General features: G+C 33.1%; 1 long non-coding RNA gene across 1 annotated transcript; it reads left to right on the forward strand.

Moving 5' to 3' along the window:
- The first annotated feature begins 3,573 nt into the window (after nucleotides 1-3,573).
- LOC114179696 lies at nucleotides 3,574-9,065 on the forward strand. Its single transcript, XR_003603520.1, has 3 exons — nucleotides 3,574-3,978; nucleotides 7,794-7,897; nucleotides 8,483-9,065. It is a non-coding gene; the product is annotated as an uncharacterized LOC114179696 (long non-coding RNA).
- The last annotated feature ends 500 nt before the right edge of the window (nucleotides 9,066-9,565 follow it).

Raw genomic sequence — 9,565 nt, forward strand, 5'->3', positions numbered from 1 at the left:
GCCGTTAAATTTTTTGACCAGGACTATATTGGCCAACCAAGTAGTATAAGTGGCTTCCTTGAAGAACCCAACCTTTACCATATTTTATACTTTAACTTTAGTTGCTTTCCTCTTTTCACCCCCCATCTTCCTCATTTTCCGGGCAACTGGCCTCAACATAGTGATGAGATGTTGCATGGCCACTTCTGGGTTCAAATGTTTAATGATATTTTACCAAATCGCTTCATAAACCCCCATAAGGATAACCCCTTCTCCTGGCATATATTTATCAATGCCAAGGAGGTAAGATGATGAGGTTTGTTAGTGGAAACTAGATCCCAAAGCGTGTAGTTAATGACTCAAAGCAATCAATAGAATTAGGGGAAAGTCGCATAAACCAACTAAGCACGAGGATCTTCAAAGATGTTGGAAAAATGTGACAAAATATAACATCATCAATGGTGCCATCATACTAGCTCATGGTTATCCCCTTATAGCACGAGGGGAGTTCAACTTCCATGATCCTATCCATAAGTGGATGGCGTTGAGATGCATTTGTTCACATACCGGTTTGGTTAGTGTTGGTTTGCACCCTAGATCCTTCTAGCCTCAATGTTCCTCCCTTTCTCCCTTGTCTCCTCTCTACATGAACCTTCCCCTCTCTAGGATGCTTCCTCCTCTTGCTTATGAATCCTTTGGTTCTCCTCTCTTAAGGTGTTGATTTCCTCCTTATTCTTTCGCCTCAATTCTTCCAATTGTTGCTTCATCTCCTGTTGCATCTCCTTCTCCATCTCATGTCGCATCTCCGTTAGTATTGCATTTTGGTGCACTATTGTTCTTGTTGACACTATCTCTCCTAAGAACTACTCGGCCCCACGGTGGGCTCCAAAATGTTCTTACAAGGAATTGAGTTGTCTCAAGAGTCTTCGATCTTCCTCGCCTAATTCATTGAGGTGACTCTGGACTATCTCTTGTTGATACCTCTAGGGGGTGCGTACCTGTAGGGACTCCAACGCTCAAGTCAGCAAGGGTCCAATCTTAGATATCAGTAGTGAATGTATGTATTGATAGATATCCCTTACCTTGGATATTGAACCCGTTTTATATTACCTAACTCGAGACCTGACTTAATTACCTCTAAAACTGTTTTTACTCTCTCATAAATACAATGAATCCCATGAATGCCTTATCATAACTTTCACAATATTCAAATTAGCCCATTATTGACACTCATCCTTGACCCATCTTTCAAATTCACTTGATTTGGCTCGACGAGATGTTCTCAATTTCCCCTTATACAAATATAAAATTTTTGTAATTTTTCAATTTGATGGCTTATCATCTTCGAGGTAAAAACATCAATGGAATTGTTAACATCGCTAATAATTATATAAATGTATACATACAATAAATAATTACATAGCACTATTTTTAAATAATGCAATTTTACACTTTTAAATAGGGGTGGGCAAAGAATCTAATTTTCTTGATCTAATCCACTTTTGCTTTGATCCAATCTATTTAAAATCCATTTTATTAAAAATTCAATCCATTTAAAATACATTTTAATGGATTTGGATTTCAATATAATATACATTTTATATATTTTATGGATTAGATATCCATTCTATAAATCAAGATTTTCAAATATGGATAATCCAAAAAATTCAATCCAAATTTTCAATTTAAATTTGAAGTTGGGTTAGGCTAAAGGTTGAGATGGACTAGGCTAAATTCAAACTCAGACGGTCCTTGCTTGATGACCTATACGGACCGGGCAGGACCAACGACCCTAAAGGGTCGGACGAGCCTGACTTCCAAAATAGGCTTTGCAGGCCTAAAGACATGAACGGGCTAGGCCAGCCCGACAAATCAGACGAGTTGATCGGGCCCAACGTCTAGAAAAAGTCGGGTGAGCCCGATGACCTGAACGGGCCAGGTGGGCCTGAAGACCCGAACGGATAAAGCAGGCATGATGACCCAAACGGGCCAGGTGGGTCCGAAGACTCGAACGGGCCAGGCGAGTTTGATGACCCGAATGGCCAGGCAGGCCCAAAGACCCAAAACCAGGTGGGCCTAAAGACCTGAACGAGTCAGGCGGGCTTGAAGACCCAAATGGGCCAAGCGGACCCGAAGACCCAAATGGGCCAAGCGGACCCGATGACCCGAATGGGCCAAGTGGACCCAAAGACCTGAACGGGCCAGGTGGGCTCGATGACCCGAACGGGTCAAGCGGGCCCGAAGAACCGAACGGGCTAGGTAGGCTGAAGACCTGAACAGGTGAGGCAGGCCTGAAGACTCGAATGAGGTGGGATGGGTCGGCCCAATGATTTGGACAGGTCATGCTCGACATCCTGTACAGACTGGGCAGGCCCGACGACCCTAATGGACCGAGCGGACCCGACGACCCGGACAGGCTGAGTCGACCCGACGACCCAGACAAGTTGACTTGACCCGACGACTAGGAAAAATTGTGCCAAACGACCCGTACGTACAACGCAAGCCCGATGCCAAAACGGGCCAGGCGGGCCCAAATACCTAGATGGGCTAGGCCAGACCGACCTGACGATTCAGACAGGTCGTGCCCGACGACCTGTACGAACTGAGCAAACTCGAGACAGCGAGCTCGACGACCCAGACAGTTGAGTGGTGTTGGCCTTAAAGTCACAAGTTTTAGAAAATTCAATTTAAATTTATTTTATAAAAAATGGATTCTGGAACTTGATCCAAATATTTGGATCTGGATTTAAAAAAAATCCAAACTTATTTTGCTGAAAAAATGGATTTGGGTTGAAAATCTAATCCAATTATTTGAATCTAAAATAGATGTGGATTTGATCATTAAAAATCCAATACATGCCACCCCTACTTTTAAACTTGATTTAATTTAACATGTGAATAGAAAATGGAATGTAAACCGTAATATATATATATATATATATATATATTTAAAATTGTAATTTGTATGGTAAACAATACAAAATAAATAAAAATATATATATTAATACTACGACTCAAATTAAAATTATGGAAAACATTAAAACATTATAAACGATTAATTTTTTTTTCAATTAGAATTCATATTGACATGTGTTTTAATTTTATTTACAAACTATTGAAATTGAAAATATGTATAGAAAGAAATGACATATTTAAGCAATTAAAGAAATACAATATTACATTTCAAAGTGAATTCAATTTTATACGTGTTAACTGTCAGATTTCGTCCGGACAAATAAAATAAATTTTAAAAAAATTAAAAATTAATATTAAATGAAAAAATAATATAAAAGAAGAGTAAAAGGTAATAATAAAGTTTATAAAAAAATTAAGAGAAAGTTAATTGGTTAGTGTATTTTAATTGTACCCTATGTTTTCTGTTCCTATTTCCTTGTCTTGTTTATGACACGTTTTTTTTACTAACCTAACCCTTTTTTTTTTTTTGTTTCAAGCCCAAAAACACACTTTCACACCTTGTGTCTCAGACGCTCCCCTCACGAAACAGAACACCTAACTCACGCCACTCATGCACACGGGACACTTATCACTCATTCACATTCACTCCCTGACGTACACTCTTTCACACTACCTCACGGAAACGCTATTCACGTTCACACACATATAACTCACCTCTCACATACCACACTAAACCCTCACCTGACGCACTGCTCACACCACTCATGCACTTCACAATTCACTCTCACACACACACGAAGGTCTCACTTACGCCAGCTGCACGAAGGGATGTGGAATGGACGTTTCAACTTTCAAGATACTTGAAACGCACACGTGAACATAACAGGGGAAACAAAGGAAAACCCCGGGTCTTTTTCTCCAGATTTTTCTGGTGGCTTCCAAGGTTTTCTCTATATATTTTCTAGTAGCTTCTAAGGATTCATATCGCCAAGGTTCGCGCCACTCTCTATTGGAATCGTCGTCGCGGCACATCCCTGGAGTTTGGAGTTTGAGTTCAGGCCTCTCGTTGATGGTACAGGAGAGGTATTTTCCCTTTCTTTCTCTGTTTTCTTGATGTGTTTCCGATTTGAAAAATTGAGGTTCGATCGAATATTATTATGACCATCGGATTGAAATGTGCGTTTGCGTCGCTCTTATTGGAAAACTATATAACCTATATGCACATTTTATATTTTGGATTTTAACTTTTCTGTTTGATATTTGAACGAGATTGTGATTGTGATTATGTGATTAGATGTGAGTATTATGGTCCTGTTTCTTATTATCTTGTTTCGGTTTTGCAATTCCGCCACATATTGATTTTAGAGTATTTTTCTTGATGCATAACTGGAATGGAGTAGGATTGGAGTGGTTTATAAAATATTGATAAGGAAAATTGTTTCTAATGAGAGAAAGATGATTTCGGATGCTTGAAACTGAATTTTGGAATCAAAGAATGTATACTTGTTTTAAATTGAAAAGTTTATTTGACGCAAATGCCATATAAACGTAACAAACATATTTGTTTAAAATAGAGGATTTATTTGTTATTTGAAGCAGAATTTGTTCCTCTCAGCCTTGACTAATGTCTGGATTAATATCATGATTGAGTACGAGTAGATTATGTTCTTTTTATCTGGAATTTCTATTCAACACTTATCTCTTGATGTGAACGATTTTTTCATGATTGGAGAATAGTTTTAATATTAATATGGCATTGAAATTAGAGCATGACATTGATCTTGACATGTTAGTAAATTGTGGGATTCATTTGATAAATAGATCCTTTTTCTTTGGATTTATTTTATATAAATGTGTGATTCTTGCATGGAGTGTATTGTTGAAGGTGTCATTCTTGTAGTTATGGGCTATTCCTTATTATCTTGGTTCTGGATAAAGTTCGTGTTTGATCTCAAAAGGTGTTAGTGAATGTATGTGCGTTTCATTTTCTGACTTTCTTGATGTTTTTAGTATGTAATATTGGACAGGAATTCATTGCAAATATGAGTCGACGTTTTGTGATTAAGATACGTTTCATTTAATTTCCAAATTGATATACCAATGATGAATGATACATGGGTGTGATTTTGTGATTAAAATTAATATTCGCGGTTATCATTTGACATTATAATTGATGTTCATATGGAGTAATGAATTGAACTAATTGGCAAGTTTTTATCTATGCTTATTCTTGCTTTGATTATATTTGTTTAAGGGGACCTTTTTATCTCTTTTTGTATCATATTTTTCATACATACTTAATTAAATATTTTTAAAATAAAATTTGATTATTATATTAAGTTTTGGACTTACTTGATAATTAAATTTAAACTTTTATATGAAATTTCATTTAAATAAAATTAATTATCATGTTAAATCTTGGACTTACTTGATAATTACATATTTGACTTAAATAAAATTAATTGTCATGTCAAGTCTTAGATTTAATAATTAAATATTTTAATTTTAAATAAAAATAATTATCAAGTCTAGTCATAGACTTACTTGGTGATAACACTTTTATTATGTTGAGTCTCAGATTCACTTGATAAATATAAAAATATATTAAAATTAAAAATTAAAAAAGAGATATTAATCAAATCAAAGTTTATTTTAAATATTTTTTTTTAAATTATGTAACATTGATTTCTCATCTTGAATAAGAATATGTAGAAGCACGGTTAAGTACCTTGTTGGACCCAAATATAAAAAATTTTAAAATGTTTTCTTTATTTGTATTTATATATTTTATTTGAGTTTTGGAAAAACACAAATATTTAAAAAATTTTATAGTTTTGCATACCCATGTAGGGTGTTAATACTTTCCTCACATGTAATCAATCTCCAAACTCGATCTAATTTCACAAACCATTAAATTTTGGTTTTTCATAGTTGTTCTAATAAACGATGATAATGACTCCTTATTCTAACTGAGTATATAGATTTTTTTAAATGATTTTTTATTGTTCCGTCACAATTTTTGGAACCCTAAACCCTAAAGTATAAACATTCAAAACAAATTAAAAAATATATTAAAACTGTTTCTTAATTACATTATGCAAAATAACATATCACAAAATTTAAGTTAAGAAATGTAATTAACGACCTTCTAACAGAATTTATCAAATTAAAATTCATTTTCATATGTAAAAATAATCTGAATATGAAAAATGATTTATTTTGATCTGTAAATAAAAAATTGAATGTAAATATAAAAATAATTACATTTAACTAAGCACAAAAGTAAATAAATTTGTACATAAACAATCTAAAGTATATAAATACAATTAGATATGAACATAAAAATTGTATTTTTCTCAAAAACAAGTTTTTAAAATACAATTATATTGTTTTAAACATTTAAAAAACGTAAATGATTAGAAGTCATATCTACATATAAATATGCAAATTGAATGTAAATATAAAATGATTGCATTTAATTAAACAAAGTAAATAAATAGACATGAATATTAATTAATTTTTAAGTTTTTAAACAATTAAAGATAAACATGATTATATTAATTTTAATTAGGTACTTAATAAATAAGTTCGTTTATAAATTATTTAATATATTTTAGAATTTATAAATTATTTAATAAATTGTTAAAATTTATAAATTATTGAAATAGGAAATGATATACAAAAAATGACATATTTAAATAATTAAAAAAATATAATATTACATTTTTAGACTGAATTTATTTTTATTTGTAAGAAAAAATGAATGTAAAAAATAAAAATAATAAATAAATGCATTAAAATTGCATCTTAATTCAAATTATTAAAACATGAGATTTGGAGAGAAATAAAGATTAACTGATGAAGGCTTGATCTCTAATAAGGATAATGGTTCATGGCAGATGCCTAAGAGATAGGGAGTTCCTTAGTTCCTTCTCACTGTTTTATTTTATTTCTTTGAATTTCATGAAGTTGGCTTGGTTGACTATTTTAAGTTGACTTGTTGACCTTGACCTTAGGTTGACTAGTTGACCCAAAGATTAGCTTAACATAAAGCCAACATGCTAGTCTAGCTTTATTTGTTCTGTAGGATAATTAAGGAGGTGGCGCACTAAGTGGACAAGTGATGCATGAAGACAAGCCCATGCGGAGGAGAGAGAGAGATGGTAAGGCTTTCTAGAAACATTTAGAAAGGATGACCACGTGCCTTGGCCACCAAGAAGCCTAGAAACATCTAGAAGGAGCATCCACCTTGCCTTGGCCAAGAAGGCTTCTAGAATGTGACCATATCACATTCACTTTATGTCTTGGTTGATGTATGCTCCTTAAAATTGATTTTGGCCTAAAATTTGAGGAACTAAGTGTCCAAGTCACCCAAAAACATCTTTATATCATCTTGTGAAACTAGTTTGTGAAAGAGGAAAAAATTTTGGTGCCTTTTACCAATGGGTCGAGAGCAATGTTGCTCTTTGGTGAACCAAGGTGGTATGCTAATAGTTTTCATATTTGAGTGTTGGGTGATATACATGATTTGAGACTTGGTAGTGCATGTGCTTTTCTTGTTTGTCTTGTTAAAGTTGTCTCATAAATTCTCTTCTCTAGAGTTTCACTTTCTTGGCTTTGTACTTTTATTGTTTGTCTTTAGGTACTCTTTTTTTGTTTTAGTAGTTTTCCTTAGAATTTCTTTGAGTGGTTTGCAAAAACTTTGAGTTTTATATTGGAAAGGTTTCACAAAATTAATAGTTTCTTCCACTCCTGTTGGTGGATATTGAGTGTAGTCTTGCCTTACTTATATTGGGAGTGTGATCTAAACACTTGGGTGAATTTCTTTGGATCATACTTGGTCTCGAGTTTGGTTACCAATTGTCACTAACAACTTCTTTTGTCTCAATTTTTTTTAGTGTGTTGTTGTAGGAATCATGACAAGTTCATCAAATGCACCTACTCCAAACAAAGACCCTATGTGGTCCTTTATGGAACAATTCAGAAAAGATAGGGAGCAAAGGTAAAAAAGATTCTAATAGTTCATCTAAGGGCTTGATGCTAAAGAGAAAGAGAGAGATTAGAAAAAGAGAGCATTCTAAACGCAAACCATCATAAAAGAAGGAAACTCCAACTATTCCTAAATTCGTTAATTTAGGACATATTATAGAAAAGTCACGTAAATGATATGATTACCTTTAGAACTGACAATAATAGTCTATTCTAGCAACTACAATTAATCCCACAGAGTTACATTTTAAACACTTAAGCAACGAATATTAAAATAAAATAAAAAAATCTCACAAAAAAGAGTAACCTTAGGAGATACCTCTACAATAAATAAAAATTAACTACAATTAATACACCCGCTTAAACATAGGAGTAGTGATAAAATAATGTGATATAAATGTGTTGCCACACTAATGAGGGTGGAAATTTGAAACCAAAACATTTCCTTAGGAAGAAATAGAAGGACATCGACCATAATAGTAGTTAAATAGTACTGATACTAAAACTAATTGATATAAACAACAAAGATTGTTAGCCTTTTTTTCATCTGAGTTTTCATGAATCCATAATTAACATGAAGTTTAAATATTTGGTGCAGAAAGATTATAGGAGCTCGTTAATACTTGCACGGTTACGAGAGTGCATTTGGCCCTCTAAACGAAAAAGAGGACTACAAATCAGTTCGTGACAAAGATGGTCATGGAACACACACAGCTTCAATAGTTGCATCTGGTGTACAACTGTAATCGTATTTTTTATTACCTGAGCTCTTCCCTGCTTCTTTGCCTTGTTTAGATCAGCTATTGAAAAGTGATACATTCTCTTATTTTTTTTATACTACCTCATGATATTGTTGTCAAAAACATTATGTCATGGTAATTATATTAGTTTATTTATAGAAAATTCTAAATTTGATATTATCTTTTGATTAGTGCTTCAGTGTTTGGTTAATCAAAGAATTAAAGATATCTTTTTGATAATATGAAAATGATGACATTGGACGTTTGTTGGTTGTTTGTCCCTTGATTCTGTTGTCAATAAGGTTATTCTTATCAATTCCAGTGGAGTTTGCAGAGTTACCAATAAGTTTTTGTGATTGCATTTGATCATTCATTTCCTGCTTGCAGATGTGCTAGACTATCAGTATCATGACTTTGATATTTTTTTTTTATTTGCAAGAACTTCAAATGAAGGTTATTGCACAAGTCATTTTTTTCTATTGTTGATCAGTATCTGGGGGCAGAACATGCAATTCATCTGTAGTGAATTTATGCAACTTTTGATTTCTATTTCTACATTTTCCTTTGGTGTATATGAACTCATGTTCAATTATAATTTTTAACATACCAGATTTTAAATTATTTGAATATTCAGTCTGTCTCACTAGTTGAAATTAGCAAATTCTAGGAGCCATGTTATCTCAATTGTAGTTTTCTAGTCTTTGTCCTGGTTGAATAGTCTTATCTTCTGTAATTAAGTTATATTATTCTCTTAGTTCTCCAATTGTATATTTCCTCTGTTGTATTGCAAATAACTAAAACATTTTAGGAGGATGAGACAAAAATTCCACTGAGAATAAACATAAACATGAGAAGAAATGCTACCACTACACTCTTTAACATACTCTTTTCAACTCACTCTTCAATCTCTACTATAGAGTGAATTTCATTTGAATTCTGCT

This window comes from Vigna unguiculata, chromosome 3 (genome assembly GCF_004118075.2).
Source record: "Vigna unguiculata cultivar IT97K-499-35 chromosome 3, ASM411807v1, whole genome shotgun sequence".
Classification (NCBI taxonomy): domain Eukaryota; kingdom Viridiplantae; phylum Streptophyta; class Magnoliopsida; order Fabales; family Fabaceae; genus Vigna; species Vigna unguiculata.